Genomic DNA, 18,435 nt, shown 5'->3' with positions numbered 1-18,435 from the left:
TCTCCGTGAGTGCTTCCAATTTAGATTAACCCTAAAGTAAAACAAATTCTTTGTGGAATAGAATATTCATGTCCACAAAAGAGTCATTATCGTGCTTATGATAATGTATTAAAATCCTAGAGCAATTTGCGTTTGACATGAGGAGGTGAACTCACTACATTGGAATTCATTGGTAAGCACGCGTGGCATCAGTGTGTTGAAGATATCTGTTGAAGGCCGCAAAACGTTGTGAAAGCTGCCCAGTCCATCACCGGCTCTGACCGCCCCACCATCGAAGGGATTTATGGGAGTCACTGCCTCAAAAAGGCAGCCGGCATCATCAGAAAACCACACCACTTAATGATAGCGGAGTCAGGGGGTATGGGGAGAAGGCAGGAACGGGGTACTGATTGTGAATGATCAGCCATGATCACATTGAATGGTGGTGCTGGCTCGAAGGGCTGAATGGCCTCCTCCTGCACCCATTGTCTATTGTCTATTGTCATCCTGGCCACACACTCATTTCACCCCTGCCATCGGGAAGGAGGTACAGGAGCCTGAAAACTGTAACGTCCAGGTTCAGGAACAGCTTCTTCCCTACAGCCATCAGGCTGTTAAACATCACAACCTCCAAATAAGCTCTGAACTACAATAGACATCATTATTATTATTATTATTATTATTATTATTATTATTATTATTATTATTATTATTATTATTATTATTATTATTATTATTACTCTTATTACTCTTATTATTACTATTATTCTTATTCTTATTATTACTCTTATTATTATTATTATTATTATTATTATTATTATTATTATTATTATTATTATTATTATTATTATTATTACTTATTATTATTATTACTATTATTATTATTATTATTATTATTATTACTCGTATTATTCTTATTATTATTATTATTATTATTATTATTACTATTATTATTATTATTATTATTATTATTATTATTATTATTATTATTACTCTTATTATTCTTCTTATTATTATTATTATTATTCTTATTATTATTACTATTATTATTATTATTATTATTATTATTATTATTATTATTATTATTATTATTATTATTCTTATTATTATTATTATTATTATTATTATTTACAGTGTACTATGTTTACATATTGTGTTGTGTTGCAGCAATAAGAATTTCATTGTTCTATCTGGGACAGACGACAATAGAACATTCTTGACTCCTGACGCTGTATTTGTTCAGTCAAGCACGTATCTGAGATGAGTGAGCATTGGAGAAGGTGGCTGGCTGTACAGAGGCGCATCTATTTGAGACAGCATTGGCCATGTCCACTTGGGTAAATGAAAATGGGCGGCACAGTGGCCCTGAAATGGGTGACCCATCTCCAGTTCATCCCATTGAGGAGAGCTCTTCAGCGGGTAGTCCATAGAGCTCAGAGGACCATCGGAACACAGCTATCAGCTTTGGAGGGCATCTACAACACACGATGCCTCAGAAAAAGCCACCAGCATCCACAAAGACTCCTCACACCCCTGCAACAGTCTGTTCGAACTCCTTCCATCGGGCAGACGATATAAGGCCTTCTACGCCCGCACCTCCAGACTCAGGAACAGCTTCATTCCCCAGGACCATAGCTGCTATGAACTGGTCCTGCTGAGCCGGATGGTCACATCACACAGTGAACCGGCACAGATCTACTTGCACTTTATTCTGTTTTAATACTGTTACAATTTGTTTCATTGGGTTGTTTAAATTAATACTGATTAATTTAATTGCATCGTATGGGAGGCGCATTCCCAATCTCGTTGTACCCCTGTACAATGACAATAAAGATGTATTGTATTTGCCAGCATAAGGACCATGTCCTTCTCCACCTCGTGTAGAAAGGAACTGCAGATGCTGGATTAAACCGAAGATAGGTGACACGAAAAGCTGGAGTAACTCAGCGGGTCAGGCAGCATCTCCGGAGAGAAGGAATGGGTGACGTTTCGGGTCGAGACCCTTCTTCAGACTAGTCAGGGATAAGGGAAACGAGAGATATAGACGATGATGTAAAGAGATAAAGAACAATGAATGAAAGACATGCAAAAGAAGTGATGATGATAAAGGAATCAGGGCCACTGTTATAGACAATAGACAATAGACAATAGACAATAGACAATAGACAATAGACAATAGGTGCAGGAGGAGGCCATTCGGCCCTTTGAGCCAGCACCGCCATTCAATGTGATCATGGCTGATCATTCTCAATCAGTACCCCGTTCCTCCCTTCTCCCCATACCCCCCTGACTCCGCTATCTTTAAGAGCTCTATCTAGCTCTCTCTTGAATGCTCTCTCTGTTAGCTGTTTGTTGGGTGTAAACGAGAAGCTGGTGCGACTTGCGGGGGGCGGGGGGGGGGGGGAGATGGGGAGAGAGGGAATGCCGGGGTTACTTGAAGTTAAAGAAATCAATATTCATACGACTGGGTGTTACTGGAGCCTTTAGGCACCCAGGTAATAGAGCAGACACGTGGCTCAGTGGCAGAGTTGCTGCCTTGCAGCGCCAGAGACCAGGGCTTGTTCCTGACTACGGGTGCTGGCTGTACGGAGTTTGCACGTTCTACCCGTGACCGCGTGGATTTTCTCCGGTTTCCTCCCCACACTCCAAAGACTTACAAGTTTGCAGGTTAATTGGTTTCCGAAAATTGTCCCAAGTCAATCGTAATCAATGATTATCCTCAACTAATATTTAGTTAGCCACTTTGTTCACCGCTGTTGATGAGGGCTTGCTGTGGGCAAATTGCCCGTCCTACAGTGTAAACAAGACCACTCTTTTGCCTGAGCTGCTGAGTTACTCCAGCACTTTCTGTCTTTTTTTGTATACCAAGCATCTGCAGTTCCTTAGAGTTGTAGAGTCACACAGCGTGGAAACAGGCCCTTCAGCCCAACTTGCCCACACCGACCAACATGCTTCATCTAAGCTAGTCCCAAGTGCCTGCTTTTGGCCCCAAACCCTCTAAACCTACCCTATCCGTGTACCTGTCTAAATGTTTTGTTGTGGTCCCTGGTTCAACTAACTTCCTACCCACGTAACAGGACCTCTCTTCTATACTCAATACTCTGACATGGTCCAATGTCCTGAAAGCCTTCTTGACCACCCTATCCACCTGTGCTGCCTCTTTCAAGGAACTATGTACCTGCACTCCTAGATCCCTCTGCTCCACAACACTCCCCAGAACCCAGCTGTTTACTGTGTAGGTCCTGCCCATCTGTGTAGGATCTGCAATTCATGGTTCAAATTGTACTTGTGAATTGTGGGAGCATTTTTGATGTCCTGAGCAAACTATATCAACATGATCACACTGAGGAAGAGGCTCTCTCGGTTGATGTAAATAAAACGCGTTACAAACTGGGAACGTGCTTCTGATATTCTGGGGAAGATTTATTTCCCAATAAACAATTCTAAAGCAGATTACTGGTCATGTTCGCATTGCTTGTTGACTATAAATCGCTGGCACAATTTCCTACATTTCCACAGTGTCCCTGCTTCCACTAAGCCATTCTGATAGCCCTTTCTAAATGCCAGTCCGGGCACCTTTTAAATAAATAGTTCCTCTGATGGCTGTGGTAATAAATGCCTTTCCTTATTGTGAAGACAGACACAAAATGCTGGAGCAACTCAGCGGGACAGGCAGCATCACTGGAGAGAAGGAATGGGTGACGTTTTTTTCGGGTCGAGACCCTTCTTCAGACTGATGTCAGGGGAGTGGGTTGTACATGGATAAGGAAGTGTAGGGTGTGAAAACAGGACAAAAAGGGAATGGAGATCAAGGAAAATGTAGAATAGATCGTTGTTAGTTGGGAGAAGGTAACAACAAAGCAAACAGAGATAAAATGTAGTCGGAGACAGTAAGACAGGTGCAGGTGTCTTACTCAGACCAAGACTTTCTTTATTGTTCCACATTTGAAAATAGAACACTGTTCCGGAGAAATTGGACAATTTTAGGCCCAAATCGTCGCCCACAATTTGGGCCTAAAATTGTGGGCAACAATTTTAGGCCCACCTTACTCACCGTCGTCCCTTTGGTGCTAATGGAAGAAGTTTCAATGAAATCGGTGTTATATTTTTAAAGTTATTCACATTGGCGGCACGGTAGCGCAGCGGTAGAGTTGCTGCTTTACAGCGAATGCAGCGCCGGAGACTCAGGTTCGATCCTGACTACGGGTGCTGCACTGTAAGGAGTTTGTACGTTCTCCCCGTGACCTGCGTGGGTTTTCTCCGAGATCTTCGGTTTCCTCCCACACTCCAAAGACGTACAGGTATGTAGGTTAATTGGCTGGGTAAATGTGAAAAATTGTCCCTAGTGGGTGTAGGATAGTGTTAATGTGCGGGGATCACTGGGCGGCACGGACTTGGAGGGCCGAAAAGGCCTGTTTCCGGCTGTATATATATGATATGATATGATATGATTTTAAAGTTTAAATCTATCTCTTAGGGAGGGAGGGGGAGGGGGAGGGGGAGGGGGAGGGGGAGGGGGAGGGGGAGGGGGAGGGGGAGGGGGAGGGGGAGGGGGAGGGGGAGGAGGGAGGATAAGGGGGGTTGAGGGGATGGAGTGCGGGCGGGAAGAGGGGGAGGGGAGGGGAGGGGAAGGAGGGGGAGGGGGAGGGGTGGGACGAGAGGGTGCTGCACCAATGCAGGAGAGGTTTGGGCCCAACGGGTCCACTTGGTCTGGTATCTCTCTAAACCTGCACCTTTCATGTACCTGTCTAAATGTTTCTTGAATGTTGCAATAGACAATAGACGATAGACAATAGGTGCAGGAGGAGGCCATTCGACCCTTCGAGCCAGCACCACCATTCAATGTGATCATGGCTGATCATTCTCAATCAGTACCCCGTTCCTGCCTTCTCCCCATACCCCCTGACTCCGCTATCCTTAAGAGCTCTATCTAGCTCTCTCTTGAATGCATTCAGAGAATTGGCCTCCACTGCCTTCTGAGGCAGAGAATTCCACAGATTCACAACTCTCTGACTGAAAAAGTTTTTCCTCATCTCCGTTCTAAATGGCCTACCCCCTTATTCTTAAACTGTGGCCCCTTGTTCTGGACTCCCCCAACATTGGGAACATGTTTCCTGCCTCTAACGTGTCCAACCCCTTAATAACGTGTCCAACGGGTCCACTTAGTCTAGTATCCCTCTAAACCTGCACCTTTCATGTACCTGTCTAAATGTTTCTTGAATGTTGCGACAGTCCCTGCCACAACTACCACCTCCGGCAGCCCAACTGTACCTCACCTTAAACCTATTGTTATGAGTTACCCTGTGACACTGAGACACAAACTCTTTCACCTAGGGTAGGGGAATCAAGAACCAGGGGACATAGGTTTAAGCTGAGAAGGGAAAGATTGAATAGATTTTCTTTTAGATTTAGAGATACAGCACGGAAACAGGCCCTTCGGCCCACCGAGTCCGCGCCGACCAGCGATCCCCGCACATTAACACTATCCTACACACACTAGGGACAATTTTTACATTTACCCAGTAAATTAACCTACAAACCTACAAACCTGTACGTCTTGTGGGAGGAAACCGAAGATCTCGGAGAAAACCCACGCAGGTCACGGGGAGAACGTACAAACTCCGTACAGACGGCACCCGTAGTCAGGATCGAACCTGAGTCTCCAGCGCTGCATTCGCTGTAAGGCAGCAACTCTACCGCTGCGCCACCGTGCCGCCAACCTGAGTGGCAACGTTTTCACTCAGCGAATGTTAGGGAAGAGCATGCGAACTCCGCACAGTCAGCTCAGCACCCGAGGTCAGGATCGACCCCAGTCGCTGGTGCTGAGAGGCAGCGGCTCTACCCGCTGCCACTGCCCTCTATTGCAGCGTGGATCCATGCTCTCGGTTGCAGCTCTCGGCTGAGAGCTCTAACGTGAAATTGTCACAGCCTTCCTTGACAAACTTGTCTTATTTCTAGTGAATGTTTTGCTGAGAAATTAGTATCGACCTTCGCAGCAGGTATAACTCCTCCACCGCTGTGCAGCTGGTAACAGTGACAGCGTCTCTGTCACGACAACAAGGGCCTCAGTTTAACACAGTAGATACCAGGATCTGCGGGTGCTGGCTCACAAAAAAAAAAGACACAAAGTGCTGGAGTAACTCAGCGTGACAGGCGGCATCTCTGGAGAACATGGATAGGTGATATTTTGGGTCGGGTCTCTTTCTCAGACTGATTGTTTAGTTTAGATTAGAGATACAGCGTGGAAACAGGCCCTTCGGCCCACCGAGTCCACGCCGACCAGCGATCCCCGCACACTAACTCTATCCCACACACATCAGGGACAATTTACATTTATAGCAAGCCAATTAACCTACAAACCTGTACGTCTTTGGAGTGTGGGAGGAAACCGAAGATCTCGGAGAAAACCCACGCAGGTCACGGGGAGAACGTACAAACTCCGTACAGACAAACACCCGTGGTCGGGATTGAACCGGGTCTCTGGCGCTGCAAGCGCTGTAATGTGGCAACTCTACCGCTGCGCCACCGTGCCTCTGTGGAGGGAATAAAGCTGGGAGAGAGGAGGGGCAGGACAAATCCTGGCAGTTAATAGGTTTATCCAGGCGAGGGGTTTATGGCGGGCAAGATGCTGGACAAAGATCAGAGCTGGAAAGACGGAAGGTGTGAGACAAAAGGATTGAAAAGTGGTGGTGGCACGGTGGCACAGAGGCAGAGTTGCTGCCTCACAGCACCAGAGTCGTGGGTTCGATCCTCACCTCGGGCGCTGTCTGTGTGGAGTTTGTACGTTCTCCCTGTGACTGCGTGGGTTTTCTCCGGATGCTCCGGTTTCCTCCCACACTCCAAAGATGTACAGGTTTGTAGGTTAATTGGCTTTGGTTAAAATTGTAAGTTGTCCCTAGAGTGTAGGATTGAACTAGTGATCGCTGGTCGGCGCTGACTCGGTGGGCCGAAGGGCCTGTTTCTGTGCTGTATCTCTAAAGTGTAAAGTTGTGAATTGTGAAGCTCGAGGAAGGAAAGTAGGTGGAAGGGGAGGTGGAGGGAGGTGGGGGGGGGGGGCGGGAATAGGTACCAGGGCCAGATGGGACAGGGGAGGGAGGGGGAACATAGAAACATAGAAAATGGGTGCAGGAGTAGGCCATTCGGCCCTTCGAGCCAGCTGATCATCCAGCTCAGTAGCCTGTACCTGCCTTCTCTCCATACCCCCTGATCCCTTTAGCAAAAAGGGCCACATCTAACTCCCTCTTATATATAGCCAATGAACTGGCCTCAACTACCTTCTGTGGCAGAGAATTCCACAGACTCACCCTAGTTCTGGACTCCCCCAACATCGGGAACAATCTTCCCGCATCTAGCCTCTCCAACCCCTTAAGAATTTTATATGTTTCTATAAGATTCCCCCTCAGTCTTCTAAATTCCAGCGAGTACAAGCCCAGTCTATCCAGTCTTTCCTCATATGAAAGTCCTGCCATCCCAGGGATCAATCTGATGAACCTTCTCTGTACTCCCTCTAAGGCAAGAACGTCTTTCCTCAGGTTAGGAGACCAAAACTGTACACAATACTCCAGGTGCGGTCTCACCAAGGCCCTGTACACAGAAGGGGAGGTGGAGGTAGGTGTGGGGGGGGGGGGGGGGAATAGGTACCAGGTCCAGGTGGGACAGGGGAGGGAGGGGGAAGGGGAGGTGGAGGGAGGTTTGGGGGGGGGGGGGGGTGGGGGATAGGTACCAGGTCCAGGTGGGACAGGGGAGGGAGGGGGAAGGGGAGGTGGAGGGAGGTTTGGGGGGGGGGGGGGGGTGGGGGATAGGTACCAGGTCCAGGTGGGACAGGGGAGGGAGTGGGAAGGGGAGGTAGTTTAACATCTGATTCCAGGTAGTGTAAAGCTCCCCCAGCTCCCTTACTGGGGAATCAGAAGGAATTCTTGTCCTCAAGGTTAAGATTAGTTCAGTTCAGTTTATTACCGAGGTACAGTGAAAAGCTTTGTTGCGTGCTAACCAGTCAGCAGAAAGACAATGCATGATTACAATCGAGCCATTTACAGTGTGCAGACACATGATAAGGGAATAACGTGTAGTGCAAGGTAAAGCCAGCAACATCCGATCGAGGATCGTTCGAGGGTCATCAAAGAGGTACAGGAGATGGTAGTTCAGCACTGTTCTCTGGTTGAGGTAAGATGGTTCAGTTGCCTGATAACAGCTGGGAAGAAACTGCCTCGCAGCGCCGGAGACCCACGTTCGATCCTGACCTTGGCCGCTGTCTGTGTGGAGTTTGTACGTTCTCCCTGTGACCGCGTGTGTTTCCCCCCCAAGTGTTTTCTCCTACATCCCGAAGACGTACGGGATTGTGGGATAGTTGCCCCCCTGTAAAATTGCCTCTCGTGTGTAGGGAGTGGATGAGAAAGTGGGATAACACAGAACTAGTGGAACGGGCGATCGATTGTCAGCATAGGCTCGGTGGGCCGAAGGGTCTGTTTCCATGCTGTATCGTTGAATCAAACAATCACTTTGTTTCTGACATCATTAAAACTTATTTCACCTCCAATCTCTGCATTTCCCAACTGACAATAACCTAGGTATCATTGTTGGTGAGAGAGGTTTCTGGTTATTCCTTTCATCTGGATGGTTTTAACGTGTTTCTATTTTCAGGAAGAGTTTGTCCATTGACAGTAAATGTGTTCACACATCCATTATAGGCCAGACAGAGGAAGTGCTTAGAAACCCATTAGTGCTTGAAATCCCGAGAGTCCTGCCTTAAGTCAGTCAGAATCCCCCTCAGAATGACTTGGAATGTCTTTGTGAAATCAGAATCAGCAACCTCAGAAGCATAGATGTAGAAATAAAGAACTGCAGATGCTGGTTTATACACTGAATACCAAAGACAGTGGAGCAGAGCAAGATAGACCACTCGACCCTAAAAACCGTAGTACGTCACGGCGCCATTTTAGTAGGCAGAAACTTGCAGAAACATTTAAAAATAAAATTAACCAAAATCTGTGTATTGGTAGATGAGATATATTCTGCATCCTTATGGTATCGTCACACATACTGTTCCCCCAAAACACTGATTACACTGCGAGAGGCATAACGAACGGCAGGTTTTGCTTACTAAAATGGCGGACATTACGATCCTTTGCGTACTACACTTCAATATAGGCGATTTCAACGGAGTGGTTTATCGTGCTCCTCTAGTATCTTTGCTGAATACACTGTTTGCATAACTGAGTAGTTTAGTTTAGTTTAGTTTAGAGATACAGCGCAGAAACAGGCCCTCTGGCCCACCGAGTCCGCGCCGACCAGCGATCCCCGCACATCAACACCACCCTACACACGCTAGGGACAATTTACATTTATACCAAGCCAATTAACCTACAAACCTGGACGTCTTTGGAGTGTGGGAGGATACTGAAGATCTCGGAGAAAACCCACGCGGGTCACGGAGAGAACGTACAAACTCAGCACAGGCAGGACCCGTAGTCAGGATCCAAGCTGGGTCTCTGGTGCTGAGAGTGTTGTAAGGTAGCAATTCTTCCAATGCACCACAGTGCCACACATATAACAGTCTGAATATACACACAAAACGCTGGAGTAACTCAGCGGGTCAGGCAGCATCTTTGGAGAGAAGGAATAGGTGATGTTTTTCGGATCGAGATCCTTCTTCAGACCGAGTGTCAGGGGGAAAGGAAACGACAGATAGAGGCGGCGATTTAGAGAGAGAGAGACATAGAACAAACGCATGAAAGATATGCAAAAGAAGTGAAGATGATCAAGGAGAGGTGGAGCCCACAATGGTCCATTGTTGTCTGTGGGCTAGGTGGTAACGAGTTATACAGACAATGAAACTCAACAGGACATACCAGTGAAACTAGTACGACGACTCGGGTGGGAACAGAGTGACTGGGGCCGTGAGATCTTCCACCGGGTGGCCATAAGGTCACAAGGAATAGGAGTAGAATTAGGCCATTCGGCCCATCAAGTCTACTTCGCCATTTAATCATGGCTGATCTATCTCTCCTTCCTAACCCCATTCTCCTACCTTCTCCCCATAACCCCTGACACCTGTACTAATCATGAATCTATCTATTTATCTCTGCCTTAACAATATCCATTGACTTGGCCTCCACAGCTTCACAGCCTAAATCTGAATGTTTAGGGAAAATTGGGGAGGGGAAGGCAGAGGTTGAGCTATTGATCTGGCTGGCTGAGACATTATAGGTGATGGTTAATCATCTCCTCACTTTGATTCCCTCAGGATGATCCAGATCAAACTGTGCCAGAAACTCCACTGATCACCTCAGTCGAAATTCTGCATCAGTCCTGAGATCCTCCAGCAAATGTTGTAAAGTGTAAGCACTGGGGGATAAAGGGAGGGGTGGGGGGGGGGGGGGGTTAGGTGGGGGGGTTCTCAAAGGAAGTCTGGAGAAGTCCTCTACCCATTATCTGACAGGTTTTGTCCTGCCTCCACTTCTATCCCAGGTCCCCCTTACTACAATCAATCTCAAGAAGGATCCCGACCTGAAATGTTGCCTCTCCACTTCGACAGTACTACACAACGAACTGCAGATGCTGGTATATATGGGAAAAAAAAGCACAAAGTGCTGGAGTAATTCAGAGGGTCTTGCAGCATCTCTGGCGAACATGGACAGGTGATGTTTTGGGTCTCGAAACTTCTCAGGTGATGGTGCCAGCGAGTCTCTCGACCCGAAATGTCACCCATCCATTTCCTCCAGAGATGCTGCCCAACCCGCTGAGTTCCTCCAACATTTTGTGTTTTGTTCAGGGTTCTGGCATCTGCAGTTCCTTGTTTCTCCATGTTACTATCAAGCTACACACCACAAAGACGTTCAGGTTTGTAGGTTGACTGGCTTTGTAAAATTGCAAACTGTCCCTAGCGCGGGACAGTGCTAATATACGGGGATCACTGGTCGGCGCGGACTCAGTGGGCCGAAGGGCCTGTTTTACCCCGCTTCTACGGGTGCTCCGGTTTCCATTGGACGTGGAAGCTTTTTGCTGTACCTTAGTCCACGTGACAATTAAACTAAGCTAAACTGGTTTTCCTGCCGCATTCCAAAGACCGACAGGTTTGTAGATTAATCAGCTCCAGCGAAAGATTGTAAATCGTCTGTGCGCAGAATAGTGCTAGTGCACAGGGAGGTGGCTGGTCGGCACGGTCCCGGTGGGCCGAAGGGCCTGTTTCCGCGCCGTGTCTCGAAACTAAACTCAGCGGAACATTCAGCTTCGTGCGGGAAAGGGTGTTTTTGAGCGCGTTCTTTACTCACCGGCTTCCGTTAGTGTTGACATATTGGTGGTAGTGTTCGGTTTGAGCTGGCCAGTAGTGCTCCGTCTGGTTGTGCCAGTACAACATGGTGCCTCTGTGTAGTTCAAGAGCGGGCGATAGTTCCCGGGGGGGGTGGGTGGGGGGGGAAGGGGGGGAGTTGTTAGCCAGCGGACGTTGGCTGGACTTCTGCAGGATCTGAAACCTGAGCACCTGTGTGCAAGCCCTTATATAGCGCGGGGCTGCGGCTCTGTGCAGGTGCAGTGGGAGGGTGCGTACGGGGTGGAAAGTTCTACGCAGCAATTCACATGCAAATACAAAGTCACACAAAACCCTGAGGCACTGCACTTCAGGTGAATGATCCATCCACACCCAGGGAAAGACTGGCCAGTGGCCCAAAACATGCTCGCAACTGTTCAAATCAAACTCGAAACATGAACGTTTTGGCAAAGACTAAGACTATTGCCTTTTCATTAATTCATGTAATGTGACAATAAATTGATCTTGAATCTCTACATTGAATCTGTTGATTTATTTCCATTTTTATGTCACAAAATTACCAATTTTTCACTGGCAGAAATGCAATCAATTCCTAACACATGGTGTGCAGAGCCATTTTGACAGCGAAATCAAGCCGTTTAAAAGCAATTGGGTAATGGTCCATTGGAGAGAAGAATGTTAAGAATGCCGTACACATTTGGTCAATCATTTTCAGTCTGGGGGCTTGCGGTAGTCTGTGGGTGCACGTGGTGACAGGGGCTAGATCAGCCTCCTTCGAAGGGCGCAGTATAACTCCACCAGTTGGTGTTGGCGAGCCAACGCTGGCCTGGCACAAATGATGCCAATACTCTATGACAATGTTGGCCTACTGGATTGGCCACGCTGGCCATCAGGCGGAAGAGGGCTCTGCCCGAGACGGCTGCCTGCCCCTTTTCCGGGGTTACGTCCGGCCGCGCCCGGGTGGTGTTAGAGAGGGACTAAGCGCTGTCCACGGGCACCCTGGGTGGTTTCCAGGACCGCTGGGCGCCGGGGGGGGGGTGGGGTTGAATGCACCCTTGACAAGGATTTTTTTAGATTTAGATTTAGAGATACAGCGCGGAAACAGGCCCTTCGGCCCACCGGGTCCGCGCCGCCCAGCGATCCCCGCACATTAACACTATCCTACACACACTAGGGACAATTTTTACATTTTACCCTGTCAATTAACCTACAAACCTGCACGTCTTTGGAGTGTGGGAGGAAACCGAAGATCTCGGAGAAAACGCACGCAGGTCACGGGGAGAACGTACAAACTCCGTAGTCAGGATCGAACCTGAGTCTCCGGCGCTGCATTCGCTGTAAGGCAGCAACTCTACCGCTGCGCCACCGTGCCGTGTTAGATAGTTGTATAATAGTTCATTGTTTGTCTTGTATTGTGGTGGTGGGTTCTGAGTTGATTTTATTGTATCGTATATATTATTTTAATATTTGAATAAATATTTTTGATGAATAATCCTACTGGATCTCCCAGTTGCGAACAGAGAAACATAGACATAGAAAACAGGTGCAGGAGGAGGCCATTCGGCCCTTCGAGCCAGCACCGCCAATCAATATGATCATGACTGATCATCCGAAATCAGTACCCCACTAAGCATTTTAACTCCCCCTTTCCCTTCCCATTCTGACCTTCCTTGTCCTGACCCCCCCCCCTCTCTATTGCCAGAGTGAGGCCAGATGCAAACTGGAGGCACAGCACCTCCAATTGTACTTGTGCAGCTTGCAAACCAACGGTAGTTCTCCAATTTTGGGGAACCTCTAAAACCCCCCCCCCCCCCCGCCCGTTATCCCCCATCCTACCCCACCCCACTGTGTCTCACTTACACCGATTTCTCCCAGCCCCCTGCCCCCCCTCCCCCACGCCACCTCCACATTCCTTTCTCTGGCTTCACAATTCAAAACTCTTCAATCCCTTTGTCTCACACCTTTTTTTTCCATCTCTGGTCTTTGTCCGACCATTTGCCTATCAAGAACCCTCCTCGCCTGTGTTTTCCTGCCACGCTCTGTCCTGCCCCTCCCCTCTTCTGGCTTCCCCCACCCCCCCCCCCCCACCACTCCCCCAACCCCCCACTCCAAACAAGTAGTTAAAGAAGGATCCCAACCCGAAATATCACCAATCCAGGTTCACCCAGAGATGCTGCCTGACCCCGCTTAGTTACCCCCGAATTTCAATTTAGTTTAGTTCAGAGACACAGCGTAGAAACTGGCCCTTCGGCCCACCAGGTCTGTACTGACAGCAAGACTCACACACTACTAGCGCCATCCTACACGCGAGGGATAACTTACAGAAACCAGGGAACCTACAAACCTGCACGTCTTTGGAGTGCGGGAGGAGACCGGAGCACCCGGAGGAAAAGCTTGAGGTCACAGAGAGAACGTACGAACTCCGTACAGACAGCACCCGCAGTCAGGATTGAACCCGGGTCTCTGGCGCTGTGAGGCAGCAACTCTACCGCTGCGCCACCGTGCCACCCCTTTTCCTTAGATGGAGGTCATTGCGCTGGTGATGCCTAAATACCTCTCTGGTCTTTAAAAGGCTCTGTTAACCCATCTGTACTATTGAGTTCTGCTGCATCTGCTGTTTCCAAAGGCCTGTGCGATCCCACGCTAATTTCAGTGAGCAACTGGCAGAGATCGAAGACCGAGGAAAATCATCAATCTTACTTTCTAATATTGACATAGAGTGACCTGATTTGTGCACAAAAATCTCTGCACATTCTCCCGCCCAATAATTGGGAGAGAGAGAGAGATGCCCTTCTGGAGAAGTTATCTTTGGAATCAGTTGTTAAACCATGAGCTTAGATGCTCTGTGTAGGAACTGCAGATACTGGTTTAAATTGAAGGTAGATACAAAATGCTGGAGTAACTCAGCGGGTCAGGCACCTTCTCTGGAGAGAAGGAATGGGTGACATTTGACACTGGAGGAGGCCCATGACAGAAAGGTCAGACTGGGAGTGGGAGGGGGAGTTGAAGTGCTCAGCCACCGGGAGATCAGGTTGGTTAAGGCGGACTGAGCGTAGGTGTTGAGCGAAATGATCGCCGAGCCTGCGTTTGGTCTCGCCGATGTAGAGAAGTTGACATCTGGAGCAGCGGATATAATAGATGATGTTGGAGGAGGTGCAGGTGAACCTCTGTCTCACCTGGAAAGACTGTTTGGGTCCTTGGATGGAGTTGAGGGGGGAGGTAAAGGGACAGGTGCTGTGAGGGGGGAGTTAAAGGGACAGGTGTTGAGTCTGAAGAAGGGTCTCGGCCCGAAACGTCACCCATTCCTTCTCTCCAGAGACGCTGCCTGACCCGCTGAGTTACTCCAGCATTTTGTGTCTAACTTAGTGTAAACGGCTCTCCTGTTACTGGGCTAACAAGGGTAGCGGAGTTACATTGTAATGCCCATGGTGGAACCTTGAGCAAAACACCAAACGGCGGCGTAACTCAGCGGGCCAGGCAGCGTCAGTGGAGGGAAGTGGGCAGATGACGTTTTAGAGTGTAGGAGGGTCCCAACCCAAAATGTCGCCCATCCAATCCCTCCGCGGATGCTGCCTGACCCATTGAGTTCTTCCAGGGCTTTGTGTTTTGCTGAAGGGTAGCAGTTAAATCGGGCGTACAGGGGAATATATACTTGGCAATAAACATCACTAAAAATAATTCCATTTTGGTCAATACCACATCAAGGTTTGGTGGAACGTGCTTTGAAGAAATCGACCATAGTATCCCATACAAAGGAGGCGTGCTGCAAAACTACTTCTCGTTTTGTTTTGCTTTCTCTGTGTTCACTATTCACGTGACATCAATGTTAGACTTTGGAGAGTCTAAGTCTTTGGAAATTAATTTTAGACTTAATCCAATGTTTTGGTGAGCAATTGCATTTCCATGCGTAGTTCATTGTTCTTAGGACGCATTGACTCCATCTACACCTCCATCTACACCTACACCTCACGCTGCCTCGGCAAGGCCAGCAGCATCATCAAGGATGAGTCTCACCCCGAGCATTTCATCTTCTCCCCTCTCCCACAGGGCAAATTGTTTAGAAGTGTGAAAACACGCACCTCCAGATTCAGGAACAGTTTCTTCCCAACTATATTATCAGGCAACTGACCCATCCTATCAACAACTAGAGAGCAATCCTGAACTACTATCGACCTCACTGGAAATCCACAGACTATCTTTGATCGGACTTTATTTTGCACTAAACATTATTCCTGTTATTCTTTTTATCTTGTTTCTTATCTTGGATGGCTCGATTGTAATCATGTATTGCGTTTCCACCGACTGGTTAGAGCACAACAAAAGCTTTTCATTGTACTCCAGTACACGTGACAATAAGCTAAACACAAACTCAAACACTAGATCTTTAGTGAGGAATTTTTTTATTTTTGGGTCTCTGCCTCAGAAGGCAGTGGAGGCCAAGTCTCTGAATGCATTCAAGAGAGAGCTAGATAGAGCTCTTAAGGATAGCGGAGTCAGGGGGTATGGGGAGAAGGCAGGAACGGGGTACTGATTGAGAATGATCAGCCATGATCACATTGAATGGCACGAAGGGCCGAATGGCCTCCTCCTGCACCTATTGTCTATTGTCTATCGCTAGTCCCTGCACCTGGGGGATTCCAGAACCAGGGACCACAGTCTAAGAATAAAGGGGAGACCATTTAAAACTGAGGTGAGAAAATACTTTTTCACTCAGAGAGTTGTGAATTTGTGGAATTCTCTGCCACAGAGGGCAGTGGGGGCCAAATCACTGGATGAATTTAAAAGAGAGTTAGATAGGGGCTAGTGGAATCAAGGGATATGGAGAGAAGGCAGGCACGGGTTACTGATTGTGGATGACCAGCCCACATCTAGATAACGTTCAATCCAACTTTGAAAACGAGCTCGAAGAGGCTGTTTCAAAGGGAGATCAGGGTTTGCTGCATTCCTTGCTTCACTGAAACATGACTCACCTTGACTGGCCTGACCCTGCTCTACAACCCGTGCCATTTAGAACGGAGATGAGGAAGAACTTTTTCAGTCAGAGAGTGGTGATGGTGTGGAATTCTCTGCCTCAGAAGGCAGTGGAGGCCAGTTCGTTGGATGCTTTCAAGAGAGAGCTGGATAGAGCTCTTAAGGATAGCGGAGTGAGGGGGTATGGGGAGAAGGCAGGAACGGGGTACTGATTGAGAGTGATCAGCCATGATCGCATTGAATGGCGGTGCTGGCTCGAAGGGCTGAATGGCCTACTCCTGCACCTATTGTCTATTGTCTATTGTCTATTTGTTTCTCCATTCTGCACCGTCCAGAACTGCATTCTGTTCTGCACTGCACAAAATCCTCAGGTCAAGGGGAAAGGCAGTGACTTCTGTTTAATGTTCAAGATTTCGTGGTGAACTGGTGTGATGGTCGTAGCTCAGTTTTGCCACCCCTGACCTGGAATATCTGATTATAAAATGTAGTTTGTCTTGTCTACTGAGCAAAGTTACCTCGAGCATCTTCTCAGCAGTCTACGTACCACCCTACAGGCACGGGATGACTTATATCTGCTCACCAACACTCTTGAGACACAAACGCTGATGGGCTGTTCCTCTTCGCCCGTGAATTCATTCGAGCAGACTTCATGAAAGAATGGATCGACTGGGCTTATATTCACTGGAATTTAGAAGGATGTGAGGGGATCTTATAGAAAGATACAAAATTCTTAATAGGCAATAGATAATAGACAATAGGTGTAGGAGGAGGCCATTCGGCCCTTCGAGCCAGCACCGCCATTCAATGTGATCATGGCTGATCATTCTCAATCAGTACCCTGTTCCTGCCTTCTCCCCATACCCCCTGACTCCGCTATCCTTAAGAGCTCTATCCAACTCTCTCTTGAATGCATTCAGAGAATTGGCCTCCACTGCCTTCTGAGGCAGAGAATTCCACAGATTCACAACTCTCTGACTGAAAAAGTTTTTCCTCATCTCAGTTCTAAATGGCCTACCCCTTATTCTTAAACTGTGGCCCCTTGTTCTGGACTCCCCCAACATTGAGATTGGACAGGGTAAATGCAGGAAAGATGTTCCCGATGTTGGGGGGAGTCAACACCGTTTAGGACCATCTTAAGCAGGCAATCTAAGTTCCTCCAAGACTTGCTCCTCTATCTTCCACTGGCTCTGTCCCACAGATCTCGGGGGCAGGAGACAGATCTGCTTTCACGGGAGGGTCAACTCTCGTTGTATTGTCGGCCCATTCGGTGTACACACAGAATGCCGGAGCAACTCAGCGGGTCAGGCAGCATCTCGGGGGGAGAGAAGGAATGGGTGACGTTTCGGGTCGAGACCCTTCTTCAGACTGATGTCAGGGGAGGGGGCGGGGCAAAGATAGGACGGTCGGAGACAGGGAGAATGGAGGGAGTAAAAAGTGGTCGTAGAGCTGGAGGGCAGGAGGAACCACAGAGGGGGAGCGGCGAGAGGGCATGTTGCTAAACTCTCGTCGAAGGGGGGAGGAGAACTTCTTCAAAGTGGACATACCTTGAGGGAGGAGAATTCACAGTGGAGCACAGTGGAGCATGTGTAGGAAAAAAATCTGCAGATGCTGGTTTAAATCGAAGGTGGACACAAAATGCTGGAGTAATCTGGTCGGGGCCAGAAATCGTGCTCCAACTAACTGGTCACAGCATTCGCCAACATCTTCAACCAGTTACTTCAACTGTCCACTGACCCCATCGGCTTCTGGCAAAACCCATCATTTCAGACCAGTCCCCTAGAAACATAAAGTGCCCTGTCTCAACTACTACCACCCAGTATTTCAAACAGTATTCCAGAACAAGGGGCCACAGTTTAAGAATAAGGGGTAGGCCATTTAGAACGGAGATGAGGAAGAACTTTTTCAGTCAGAGAGTGGTGAAGGTGTGGAATTCTCTGCCTCAGAAGGCAGTGGAGGCCAGTTCGTTGGATGCTTTCAAGAGAGAGCTGGACAGAGCTCTTAAGGATAGCGGAGTGAGGGGGTATGGGGAGAAGGCAGGAACGGGGTACTGATTGGGAGTGATCAGCCATGATCGCATTGAATGGCGGTGCTGGCTCGAAGGGCTGAATGGCCTCCTCCTGCACCTATTGCCTATTGTCTATTGTCTATTGTCATAGACCAAGTTAAAGTGCTTTGAAAGATTTCTGGGTGGCACGGTGGCGCAGCGGTAGAGTTGCTGC

At 48.1% G+C, this 18,435-nt stretch overlaps 1 pseudogene; it reads right to left on the bottom strand.

Moving 5' to 3' along the window:
• LOC144607690 (transcription factor CP2-like protein 1) overlaps window positions 1-11,335 on the bottom strand; it is a 55,772-nt pseudogene extending 44,437 nt beyond the window's left edge.
• Window positions 11,336-18,435: the final 7,100 nt, after the last annotated feature.

The sequence above is a fragment of the Rhinoraja longicauda genome, chromosome 29 (genome assembly GCF_053455715.1).
Source record: "Rhinoraja longicauda isolate Sanriku21f chromosome 29, sRhiLon1.1, whole genome shotgun sequence".
Taxonomy (NCBI): Eukaryota; Metazoa; Chordata; class Chondrichthyes; order Rajiformes; family Arhynchobatidae; genus Rhinoraja; species Rhinoraja longicauda.
This window is presented reverse-complemented; position numbering and strand designations above follow the sequence as displayed.